Source organism: Hyla sarda, chromosome 8 (genome assembly GCF_029499605.1).
Source record: "Hyla sarda isolate aHylSar1 chromosome 8, aHylSar1.hap1, whole genome shotgun sequence".
In the NCBI taxonomy this organism is placed as follows: domain Eukaryota; kingdom Metazoa; phylum Chordata; class Amphibia; order Anura; family Hylidae; genus Hyla; species Hyla sarda.
Window position 1 is genome coordinate 200092470 of NC_079196.1, and position 13542 is coordinate 200106011.

A 13542-nucleotide genomic window follows, 5' to 3' on the forward strand; every position below is an offset into this window, starting at 1 on the left:
CATTCAGGTATGATGCGAAAGGAAGGGAAGGTTAAATGGTCACCCTCGGGACATTGTATATACAGGTACTATGAACATACTCAATTTCAAACAGTAGACATATATATACGCATATATATATATATATATATATATATATATATATGCACATACACACATATCCCCTGAAAAACAAAATTACACCAGATCCGAAGAAGAAGAAGCTGTCATGCTCCCTGTAAACCCCGCCTTACTCCTCCCAAACCTCTATGTCACCAGTCACCGCCCCTTTGAGTCTGGCTTCTTGTCTTTCCCCATTTCTGGTCAGTCACCATGAAACGTCTAGTATCACATGTGTTACTGACAGTGTTACTTAACATCAAGAGACATACAAGAAACATGTAACAATACCGACATTTACAAATACTTAACGTACAACACACAGGGCCCACATTCTCACCAAAGATATAAAAATAAAAGTGTACACAGCTTTCTCAAAAATTTGAAAAATAATTATCTCCAATGCGCATTGTTTATAATCCAGTAAACCATTAGCTTGATTGTAAATGCCTAAAGTAATATTTATCAATTATTTAGTGATCACTTTTTATATTTATTTTATCTTCTTGGCCAAATGTCTTCTGTTATTACTCCTGTAATATAATCAGACAATTAATCGCATTTCCTGATACATTTCATTTTTTTTGGCATCAACCCTGTGTTACTGTGAAGGCAAGAAATTAATGAAAAATCATCAAATAGTTCAATTTAATACCACGTGAATATATTTTTCTTTTAACACCATTTTCATTACAACACAACAGCTTCACAGGGAAAACATTCACTGGTCATTTGCTATACACTCCTGATTCTATACACCTCACACATATATAACATACTTTATATCATAAGAACCATCCTATAAACGCCATCATATGACCACATACACAGGGCTTTCCTAGCGATTTACCACATCACTCCATTCCATAGCATTGAACACTCATCTTCACTTCATTTATTCCAGCAGTGTCAGCTCTGCTCATCCTACATTCCTCACACTGCTTCACATGCTTTCTCCTTCACAAATCACCTGCTTTTCCACCAAAACTTTGAGTCTCTATTTCTGACAACAATCTCTAATCCTATCAAACAATTTACACAGCCCTGCATCATAACGCTAACATGCTGTGAACCTTTCCCAAAAATTCAGTAACAGTTTCACCTAGTTTTTTTGTTTGCATGCCACAGCAATGGGCAGTGATGATTTTTGTTTGAAAACTTGGTTCCTCTTCTAATTCTCTCCATATACGCTCTCTACCCTTCTCGAGATTACAAATGTAGTTGTTAGAGTGGGGGTCAGGTGGTATTTATCATTGGCCCCCTCCCTTGGGAATGGGCTGGAGTCCTTCTGACCAACCAACTATATCATCTACCCACGGATTCACTAAATCCCATCCTGTAGGGCTAACTCGGGCCACATAAGCCTTACATGTTTCACCGGGAAGGGGAGGAGGATATGACTTAGATGATTTGGAACCCATGTTCCGTAATTGGTGCAAAACCACAATCTCTGGATTTGGATTCCTCTCAACAGATTAGGGATTCTCTGATTTAATTGCACCAATCACTGAGCATGCACGGTATCTCTGAACAAACTGTCACTTGCTTTCACCACATCCCGGGTCAACAAGTTTCCTCTAGCCGGGAGGGTGGGGCGTCTTACAGATGTTTTGAGAACCAGCAGATTATTACTATTATTATTATTAGTATTATAACAGTTATATGCACCTTACTCTAGACATTAAAGCAATGGGTAGTATACTCACGTGTCTTCTTAAGCGTAAGGGGAAAAAAAAGGAAGTTACAAGTAAAACACTAAACAGAACTAAACAGAAATACAAGAAGTTTTTGTAAGCGTTAAGCCAAATTGAAACATGACAACCACCCTGGATTGTCAAATTACTCTTAGTTCCTCATTTCCCCTGTTCCCTGAACAGAAGGCAAATACTGTAATACTGTGTCCCAGACACGAAATTAAAGTAACTGTTATACTTACTGGAATCGAGACGTGGCCAGTGCCCCCCGGGTCGACAATACCACACAAGGATATGGTTCTTACCGGTCCGGAGGATGACCCTCTCGACCCCGGATGAGCCCCCAGCTGAAAGGTATAACATATAATCTACTCAGTACCCCTGGTACTGATTCTCTGTCTTTTCTGTACCCCTGGTACTAGGTCCAATTTGGCTTAAGGCTTGTACTGGCCAGGAGAGCGTCTTGTCAGGTGTGGAACAAAATACATGCACACAGGATACCGTCTAAGTACGCTCTGTTTTACTATTTGCCAACGTTCATATATATATATATACCATGTTGCTTAATAGTTACAAGTCAGCAGAACACAAGAACAGGATGTACGTGCACAACAGTTAGGAATCAGCAGTTGAGAAAACGAGAAGTACGATACGAGCCTTGCGGTTACAAACGGCAGAATCAAGATATATCATACAAGATTACAGAATTAAGATACACATCATACAACATTACAGATCTGTATTATTCTATCAAGACTCTTGTACCCTTCATTCACCTGGACCAAAAACGTGGTAGACCACGGTTTTCTGTCTGGAAAAAAAAAAAGTAAAAAACCGTATGGTGTGAAAAATGAAGACAACTGTATACAATATGGTGCATACGGTTTTGAATGGGAAGTCTATGGGCACGGTTTTCTGTACGGATGCATACATTTTTTTTTTTTTTTTTATGAAACCGTATGTCGAAACCGTATAGCAAAATCGTGGTGTGAACCCACCCTAAGGCCGGGTTCCGCCCGGATATTCGTTCACATTTGATTGATCTGACAGGCGCTAGGACCGCTTAGAAATGCGGCGTCTCATAGACGCCAATACATCTCCAAGCGGAATCTGCACAAAGAATAGACATATCTGTTCTTTCTACAGATGCTGGAATCAGGAAATTCTGCTGTGTGCACAGTGCAGCAGGATCCCATTGAAACCAGCGGAATGTCTGTGCGATATATATTCCCGCGGGAATCCGTGTGGACATTTCGCTGTGTGAACATGGCCTTAGGCAGTAAAGCAGTTGCAGGGCATGACAGGAGTAGTTTTATGAAAAGCCACAAGCTGGGGAACGCTGTTTCAGAAAGTTTTCATAAATAAGTTTGGGGCTAACGCAATGGGGAAGTTGAATCAAAACTGGTGCAAATGAAAAGTGGAGTAGTTACCAATAGCAACCAGTCGGGTAGTTGCTTTCATTCTCCACAAAGAATCTAACTGGTTTTTATAGTCCGCTACACCACTTTGCTTTGCACCAGTATTGATACAGACCCATAAAGTTTAAGTGGGCGCTGTCAAAATCAAAAACGTTTTATATGTTGTTCATCTTGGCAAAACATTAACATTTCTAATATACTTCTTAAAATCATAGAAATCATAGCTTTAAAAAAATGTAAAAAAAATAAAAAAAAAACACTAGGGGTCCCCATACCATCCAAAATATAATCCAGTCCGGCTGAAGCAGCATATTTGTCCCAGCTGAAGCACAGGCTAAGACAAAGTCCAGGAAGTGAGGGCAGGACTAGCACTCCTCTGTGCTCACTCCGGTTCTATCAGACTCCTGTCTGAAGACATATCAAATACTAAGCAAAATACCCCAGCCTAGGGAATCATGCAAGACATGTACTTTGTCGCAGTGCTATCACTCTGGTCTAGTGTTGCTCGCGAATATTCGCAATTCGAATATTATTCGCGAATATCGCATATTCGCGAATTCGCGAATTTCGCGAATATAGCGCTATATATTCGTAATTACGAATATTGTTTTTTTTTTTTTTTTTTTTTTTCTTCCCAGTACACATCACAGTGATCACCCCTCTCTGCTTCCAGCTTGTGTGGTGTAAAGAAGGCTCTAATACTACTGTGTGAGACTGGCGCGCGAAAATTCGCATATGCGAAAATAAGCATATGCAAATTTTCGTATATGCGAATTTTCGCATATGCTAATTTTGAATATGCTAATATTCACATATGTTAATTTTCGCAAATGCGAATGTTCGCATATGCGAAAATAAAACGAGAATATAACGAATATGCGAATATTCGCGAATATATGACGAATATTCGCCCATATATTCGCGAATATTCGCGAATTCGAATATGGCCTATGCCGCTCAACACTACTCTGGTCCATGTGTCTGATTTCATCCAGAGGCACATGGAGGTTTCTGCTGATGAATTTAATAGGAACCTGACAATAAACATTTTGGAATGCTCCATTAGATTTTTATGTAAGAGACTTATTTCGTCCTCAAAATTTTCCTTCTAGGGGAGACTATCTACAGATAGATGGCAGCTCATGGAGCCTGCACGGCAGTGTATAGAGCAGCGGTCTTCAGACTGTGGAACTCTAGATGGTATACAGTTTGGAGACCATTGGTGTAGAGCCTAAGTCTCCAGACTGTGGAACATCAGCTGTGCAAAACTACAACTCCCAGCATGCCCGCACAGCGAACGGCTCTCTGGGCATCCTGGATATTGTAGTTTTGCAACAGCTAGGGGCACACTGTTTGGGAAACACTCATGTACGGTGTTTGACATCAGTTTGTGAATGAGAACCAAACCGTCAGTACCACACAGACTTATAAAGGGGTTTGTCATGTATCCAACATATCTATTGGCAGGAATAGTTCTTCAATAGCTGTCAATACCGGTAAGGCTGAGTTCACACTGCATGGGGCCTGCGACCAGTGTATGATGGGACTACTCGCATTGGTGATAAAACATGGTTTCCTGTATTGGGAGTTGTAATTTTGTAACATCAGGAGGTCCACACTTTGGCGACCACTGCTGTACAGACTTTATGGATCTTCCTAAGAAGCCATACAGCTATGTGCAATGCTATACAGGCTTGATGCTGGTGCGCTGGAGACCTACAAACAGGACACAATTTTGAAAAATTGATCTAAGGTAGAGGACTGCACTGAGATTGTGATGCCACAGGTTCTGCAGGAACCAATATAAAACATGCTGTAACGAGCATTTTTTGGTCTTGAATGGGTACTCCGGTGGAAAAAAAATGTTTTCAAACCAACTGGTGCCAGAACGTAATACAGATTTGTAAATTACTTCTGTTTAAAAATCTTGATCCTTCCAGTACTTATCAGTTGCTGTATGCTCCAGAGAAAGTTGTGTAGTTCTTTCCAGTCTGACCACAGTGCTCTCTGCTGACACACTTTTTTTATTATAAAAGTACAAAACGTATACAAAAACACAAAACAAGCTTAACCAGCTATAACATAAATAAGAAATACACTGGTACCAAAAACACAAAAACAAAACCCGGCCTAACCGGACAGCCCAGCTTTACAAAAACCTAAAATATGCCAACCCACCTAACTGAACCAAACAACACACTCACACACATACCAAAAATGAACATAAAAATAGCAACTAGGCTTATCAAAATATGAAAATAAAATTTAGCACTACCTGGCTACAACTCAAAACCATCCATACTCGGGAAACACAACGAGAAAACAAAACAGAAAATAAAACAAGCACACCGCTACAAAAAAAAAAAAAAAAAAAAAAGAACACCTTGTTAAAAAGAACACCTTGGCTTATCAAACTATAAACAAACATAAAAATTAGCACTAGCTGGCTACAAAAAAAAAACAAAACACATACACTATACCAAATAAACTGAAATAAACCAAATAAACCACGTAACAACATAACTGGTCCGACTGCCATAACCACTGTAATGCTATGATATAAAAAAAATTAAAAAAAAAAAATATATATATATATATATATATATAAATATAAACAATATACATACAAAATCACATGAACATAATAATATAGTATTTAACTAAAAATAAATATATACACTACAGAAAACCTACAAAAACAATAGAAAACCCTACCAAAATCCCTACACTAAAACTGTACCCTCTCCCACACCACCCCTCCTGCACATGGGTCAGAGTCCATACCGTTCATACACAAAGTCCTGTCCCTAACTGACCCATGTCAGGTCCCCAAAAGAAAAGAAAAACACCACCACCACCCACAAATACACCCTCCCCACCTAGCACTCCTCCCAACCAACTTACACACAAACATATACATACTAACATATACACACTGAACCAAAACCACCTTAGGCCCAAGTTTGGTCACCTGTAAGCCCTTCTTACCATATCAGCTTAAAACAAAACAAAAAGCTAGCGTGCACATGCATTAGCCCACCACCAGGATGAAGGATGGCAGACTTGATACATGAAAATAATTTTTAACTCTTTCCCTAACTACAATTTTCCCTAATTCTATCCCTCCTTCTATCCCTCCATTAAAACTGACCCTGCTCTCACCCTATCACTATCCCTATAACATTGCCCCTAACCAAAATAAAGGTACTCTACCTAAAAGGTCTAGTACCTAGGGCACATCAAAAGAAAAACCTCTCCACAGGAGAGAAGCCCTACTGGTACCAAGACTGCCATACTCCAAAGACCTGATCTTCCCGAGGTCACTGGTGATATTCCTACAGACCTCCACCTCAGAGAGGATTTTCTGCTGGGTCGACACTAAACACTGTGCGTTCCACGTGTAGTACCTAACCACTTTTGCTGATTCTTGGGGCCCTGGAAGGGTGTCCGGGAGATCAAACGTGGGATCCCCCCTCCCAGCCAGAGACTCTCACACTTATCCCGGTTGATCTTAGACCCGGATGCCTCCGAGTAGCGGTCCATCTCCAACATCACCATATCGACCTCCTCTCTCTCTGAGACGAAAATAGTGACATCGTCAGCGTACGTCACCCCTCTCTGGGTGACAGCCGGCTCTGCCAGACTCATCCCGACTCCCGCCAATGGTCCACGACTCACCCTCCTAAGGAAGGGATTGATCGCGAACACATATAAGAGCGGGTTCAAAGGACAACCCTGATGGACTCCGGACCCCACCTCAAAAGAGTGGCCAGACCACCCGTTCACCAGCGGGAAACTCTCTGCCCCTGCATACAAGATCTTAAGCCAATTAACAAAAGTACTCGGTAAGCCATATCTCAGGAGGACGGACCAGAGGTACTCGTGGTTCACCCGATCAAATGCTTTGGCCTGATCCAAGGACAGCAAGTACCCCTTCCAGAGACCTGCACTACTCCGCTCCACTGCCTCCCTGACACTAAGGACAGCACTTAAGGTGCTTCGGCCCGGAACAGTGCAGTGCTGGGCCTCCGAAAGGAGTCGGGGTGCAAACTTCACCAGCCGATTAAACAGTATTTTGGTCAGAAGCTTCCTGTCCGTATTGAGAAGAGCTATGGGCCTCCAATTCTCAATATGGCTGGGATCTTTACCCTTTGAGAGAAGAATCAGGGTTGACCTCCTTATTGACTTCGGCAGAGTGCCCGAGGAGAGACACTCATTGAATACCTCAGTCAAGAAAGGAGCTAAAGACTCCTTAAAGGTCCTGTACCACTCAGATGTTAAGCCATCCGGACCTAGCAACTTCTTAGGGGCAAGCCCCTCGATCGCTAGTCTCACTCCCTCTTCACTGATCTCTTCTGCCAAAACGCCAAGAGAGGGGTCTACCCCTGGCTCAGGAATGGTTTCAGCCAGGAAAACCGACCTCGTCTCGATCTAGATCCTTCCTCCCCAAGAGGTGTGAGTAGAAGGATCTGACGACCTCCAAGATCCCTGATCTGGACCGATTCAGGGATCCTGTACTATCAATCAGTCCTGAAATGATTTTACTACTCACTGACATCTTACAGTTTCTGTAAGGGTCGGGTGAGCGGTACTTCCCGAAATCCCTCTCAAAAACCAAAGATGCGTGCCTATCGTACTGACACCTCATCAGCAAGGATTTCACTCTGGAGATATCCTCTCAGCTACCTCCAGTCGAAACGAGAAGCTAGAGTTTCCTCCTCAGACCCTGATACAAGCAGTACCTGTTCAGGGACCTGAGGCTCGAGAGCTGGCAGAAGAACCCCACAACGTGCTTCTTGAATATCTCCCACCACTGACTTACTACTACATAGGTCCAGTAAAGGTACCTGACTCTGAAGAAAATCCTCAAAGGACTGTCTTACCTCCGCTTCCTCCAGGAGGGACGAATTCAGCTTCCAATAACCTTTACCCATCCGGGGGGTCTCTGAAACATTCAGGGAAAACAAAATCATACAGTGATCAGAGAACTCCACCTCAACCACGGACACTGCGGAAGAGACGGCTTCCTCCTTTAAATAAAACCTATCTATCCTAGACCTGCGACTACCTTGATGATAGGTGAAACCCGCGTGGCCCGAGGGGCTCCGGATGTGGGCGTCCTCTAGGCGAGCTTCTCTAGCTATGCTAATCAGTGCCACACTATCGCAAGTCAGCGGACCATTGGAGCCTCTCCTATCTTGGGACCTCGTGACATTATTGAAATCCCCTCCAAAGATCACTTGCCGACTCATAAAAAGAAAGGGCTTAATCCTAATAAAGAGGTCTTTACGGCCCGCTTAGTTTGCGGGGCGTAGATGTTAATGAGCCGGAGCTCTTGTCCCTTCATGAAGACATCAATGATCAGGCACCTCCCCATTTCTAATTCAATAACCCGTCGGCATTCAACAGGAGCGGTAAAAAGGACTGCCACCCCACTATACAGCTCAGCTGCAAGAGACCAGTGGGAGGGACTACGCCTCCACTCTCTTCTGGCTTTTACCAGAGAGGCTAGATCTGACAACCTGGTCTCTTGTAAAAAGAAAATGTCGGCTTCAACACGGCCGAGAAAATCAAAGGCTGCAAATCTAGCCGTATCAGACTTTATGCTGGCACAATTAATAGATGCCAGTGTCAATGGGGTGAGTGCCGCCATACAGGGTGATTAAATTAGACGGCCACACCCTTTACTTTTTCTTTCCTTTCTTTTTGGTCCCCTCTTCCCCCGAAAAAGACGAGAGGGCAGGACCACTCTTTGATCTTTTTTTAGACTCAGATATATCCATATTGTCCCCGTCTCCCTCCAGCCCCGGTCTAGCCCTGCCCTCCGAGGAAGGCGCCTCAACAGGACAGGGCCCAGTTCCCCCCAGAGGCTCTTTCTACCTAGGCACCCCGCCCTCACTCTCCCCCTCCAAGGAGGGGGAGGAGATGGTATCGAGGACGAGGTACTGGTTTGACAGGTCAATCAGAGGGGGGGGGGCAGTCAGGCTTCCGTTTTGGACCTGGCCCGTAGTACAAGGAACAGAGGACTCGGACCTCTTCTTTCTCCCTTTCCTTTTGCCCTTATCTTTCTTTTTAGGCCTCTCCCCACTATCCTCATCCACACTTTCATAGTGGGAGGAATCAGAAGGGTCGGCCATATTGCCATCCTCTTTGCACAGCCTCCTGATCTCCTCATCTAGCACGTTCTCCTCCAGGGCTTCAGCAGTTACAGGGCCAGCTTCAGGAGCAGGGGCTGAAGCTACCCCCGCCACCTGGGCACTCTCCAGCTCCCTACTCCTGCGATTTTCCTCCCGCCTTAGTTTGGCGGGGCCCTTTTTCCTCCTCACAAGCCCTGTTGCGCCCCCATCCTTGCCTGACAGGATGCGGCCAGATGACCCACCCCACCACACAAAGCGCAGACCTGCACAGTACAGGCTGCGCTAAAGTGGGTGGGGCTGCCACACCTGTGACAGACCTTAGGCTGCCCCTGGTAGAAGACCTGAATCCTATCACGTCCAAGGAAGGCGGCTGACGGAATGTGGGCAACCGTACTGCCTGAACGCTTGAGTTTGACGGAAAACGTCCAGGCTCCAGACCAGATCCCGTGCTCATCAAAGTTTTTCTTGGGCATGTCCGTCACATCCCCATACCGACCGAGCCAGGTCATGATGTCATAGCAAGAAAGCGACTCATTACGGGTCAAAACGGTCACTTTCTTGACAGAGTTCTGACGGGAAATCGCCTTTACAGCGAAATCCCACAAGCCGGGCTCGTTCTTCGCCACTTCGTAGTTTGACCAGAAGAGTTCAAGACCCTCTGGCCGAACGAAACTGACGTCAAACTCAGACGAACCGTAGGGGTGAATCAGGGCAAAGATGTCACTCGCCCTGAATTCCATCTGAAGGAGGAGCTCAACCACTTTAGCGCGAGGTGGACACGCATCCTCGCCCCTCCAAATCAGACGGACCACATTCCTACGATTTTTTTCCTGCCCGGATGTCGGGAGGGACCAGACCACCTCCCCATTCCGCTCTCGGAAAGCCACCAAACCGTGCCTCTCTATCCAGAAAGACAGGTCGACCTCACCCCTTCCCTCTACCTGGATCGACCTGTCACCCCTGCGTAGAGCCTCCAGGAGGCGCTGTTGCAAATGGCCTCCAGGGCCGGACGGAGAAGGGGTCCCCCCTGAACCCCCGGCAGTGACATTGGCATAGCTCCTAGGAGCAGTCACTACCGGGGGGGGGGGGGGGGGGCAGCCAGACCAGACCCAGAACCAGATTCAGAGCCATCTATACCACCATTCACACCACTACTCTCATCCACACCAGACTTCCCATTCATACCACTACCACTCCCACCAACATTCACTCCACTGACACTCCCACATACACTCCTCTTTTCCACAACACTACTACACTCAGCATTCACACACCCTGCACTCTTGACCTGACTAATAGATTCTGGGCTGGCTGGGAGTTGTAGTATTGCTGGCTTCAGAATAGTCTTTTTCTCCGACTTAGGTGCTGCTGCTGGGGTCGACACCGATGGCTCCTCCTCCATGGCTGGTGTTATTTTCCGCGTCTGAGGCTGCCCCACCGGGTGCACCCCAGCTCCTCCCACAATGCCAGCACCTGCTTTGCCCGACCGCGGATGATTCCGGCACCCGGACACTCCCCCCCCCCCCCCCCCCCTCACAGAGGAGTGCCCCACAGTGCCCGCAGAACACACTATACTCGGAGGACCGCCCCCCGAGCACATGGACCTACCACACTCTGCCACCGGCACCCGGACACCCCCCCCCCCCCTCACAGAGGAGTGCCCTGCAGTGCCGGTAGTGCCCACAGCACTCGGGGAACCGCCCCCCGAGCACATGGCGGCATAGCTCGCCTCTGGCACTTGGACACGCCCCCCGCCACCCTGGGGCGGTCCTATAGTGCCAGAGCTGCCCACCATGAGCCCTTCCTGCCCCTCCCTACCGGCAGGATGGGTGGGCTTCACTTCTATTGCGTCCACAGCCTTTACTGACGCCATGCTGTACCCCCCATGCTGGCTCCGTTTCACCACAGAAACGGGGTCTGGCAGTCTGGGGGGCCCAGCAGCCTGAACCAGCTTTGCAACTGGCCCAGACTGCTGGAAAGGAACAAAGACATACTGCACAGTTTCCTGGATCTTATGTTTCTTTGCCTTATGCTTCACTGCCACATCCTCACATGGGTCATCTCCAAAAGTGAAATGCTGGAGGTGGGCTGGGGACTCCTGCATTACGATCGCCCTCAGCAATCCCCCAGCCTCACTCTCCACATCCTCCTCTTCGCTTTCACTAAGCGGAAGCGCCACCTGTGCCGGCTCAATGTAGCTGTCCTGGGTGGTGACACAGGGAGTAGAAACATGCGCAGTATCCTCCTCTACCATCTGTACATTTTCCTCCACCTTCTCCTCCTCCTTTACTCCATCACGACCATCCTCACCGCCACTACTCTCCCCATCATCCACCTCCACCTTACCTGGGGATTTCATGGCGGCAAACCTGTCTTTGTTCTCCAGCTTCTCCCTTAAGAGACCGCTCCCCTCCAGGATCTCTGCTCTCCTCTCCTCCAGCTTTGTTATCTGAGCTTTCAGGGCTGTGATCTTCCTTTTAAACTCTGGCCTGTTTCTCTTGGACCCAGAGTTTGCCAGACTCGAAGTCCCACGCAGGTCCTCTCTTGCCGACCTCAACTCCTTACCGCACCGTTCATACTCAGCAAATCGTGCAGTCATTCGGAAACAGTATGTGGAGCTGGACTCTTTGGGCCCTCTCTCAGCCCACAACTCCACACTTTTTCTCCTCGCATTTCTTCCACCAGATCTCTGGCTGGCACCCTTTGCCAGAGGAGCAGAGCCTGCATTGCTGCAGACTCTGCTGGATCTTCTGCCTCCGGACGGAACAATGGCTGTAGCAGTTTTCTCTCCACCCCCCGCCAGCCTTGAAGAACGGGGAATGGAGGCCTGAGGCTCCATGCAGGAAAGCTCTCCCAGGGAGCCTGCCACACCCCTGGGAAAGGCTTGATGGAAAACGCTGCTTCTCTGGAAGTCTGGAGCTCAAAAGAGACACACCTGACAGCTTCTCACACTGAACGGTTCTGGACTGCTGTGTTCACAGGAATTGCTCTCTGCTGACACCTCTGTCCGTGTCAGGAACTGTCCAGAGCAGGAGAAATTCATTATGGGGATTTGCTCCTGCTCTGGACAGTTTCTGACTCAGACAGAGGTGTCAGCAGAGAGCACTAGACACTAGAAAGAGCTACACAACTTTCTCTGGAGCATACAGCAGCTGATATGTACTGGAAGGATGAAGATTTTTAAACAGAAGTAATTTACAATTCTGTATTACGTTATCCTTCTGTATGATTTCCTTCTACAGACCCCATATGCTAGGATTACCTATTTCTACAGATCAGCTGCGTACACAATAAACTCTGAATACTTCTTGATTTTTATTTTATTGAAATCACAGCTATTTATGTGAATGGTTCATCTAATCAGCGTCTCTGAACGTTTCCAGAAGTGCAGACAATATTTTGCTTTCATACACTGGGAAAAAGTTATACATATGCTTAATAAACCTAAGCAATTACAGATAACAAAGTGTGAAATGGGAAAGTAATAATTTAGCATTGTCTTTTTCTGCAGTGCTGGATAAGCTTTGTCGGCGGGGTATCCGGAATATCATAAGTGTCAATATGTGGTTGTGCTGGTTATGAGAACTGCCTTCTCTGTGAGATAACCGACTAATAATTCTGCCTCGCTGCCAACACTCGGGTATTTAATTACTTTTATAATTGCATTGTAATAGGATTAAGTGCTCTCCTTTATTCAATTTGTATCCTTTCTGTGATAAATTGTATATTTTAAGTGTTAAAATGTTGAACTCCACAGTCAAATCACTGAGAATCCATTATGTACTGAGCTGAGAGGTCCCTTTATTTATAATATTGTGTGCACTGGAAAAAAAATTAAAGGGGTATTCCGGGCAAAAATATCTTATCCCCTATCGAAAGGATAGGGGATAAGATGTCTGATCGCGGGGGGGGGGGGGGGGGGGGGGGGCCGCCGCTGGGACTCCCTGTAATCTCCCTGCAGCAGCCCGCATTCTATGCGTAGCTGCGTCTGAAGTTTCGGAAACCGCCGGGCTTCCGAGATGGGGACGTGACGTCACACCACGCCCCCTCAATTCATTTCTATGGGAGGGGGGGGGTAACGGCTGCAACGCCCCCTCCCATAGACATGAATGGAGGGGGCGTGGCGTGATGTCACGTCCCCGTCTCGGAAGCCCAGCGGTTTCCATAACTTCAGACGCAACTACGCATAGAATG

At 46.4% G+C, this 13542-nt stretch overlaps 2 protein-coding genes across 8 annotated transcripts in view; one reads left to right on the forward strand and one right to left on the reverse strand.

Annotated features, from left to right (window-relative positions):
- TEDC2 (tubulin epsilon and delta complex 2) overlaps positions 1-13542 on the reverse strand; it is a 206158-nt gene that overhangs the window by 116995 nt on the left and 75621 nt on the right. The window lies entirely within an intron of this gene.
- The window catches only part of LOC130283916 (ankyrin repeat and fibronectin type-III domain-containing protein 1-like), a 443479-nt gene that overhangs the window by 3068 nt on the left and 426869 nt on the right, over positions 1-13542 (forward strand). For 4 of the 6 annotated variants that reach the window (XM_056533657.1, XM_056533658.1, XM_056533662.1 and 1 more), the window contains exon 2: positions 12860-12988. The exons of the other annotated variants lie outside the window; for them this stretch is intronic. The gene's annotated coding sequence lies outside the window, so the exon portion shown is untranslated. The remainder of the gene's footprint in view (positions 1-12859; positions 12989-13542) is intronic. 6 annotated transcript variants of the gene reach the window in all.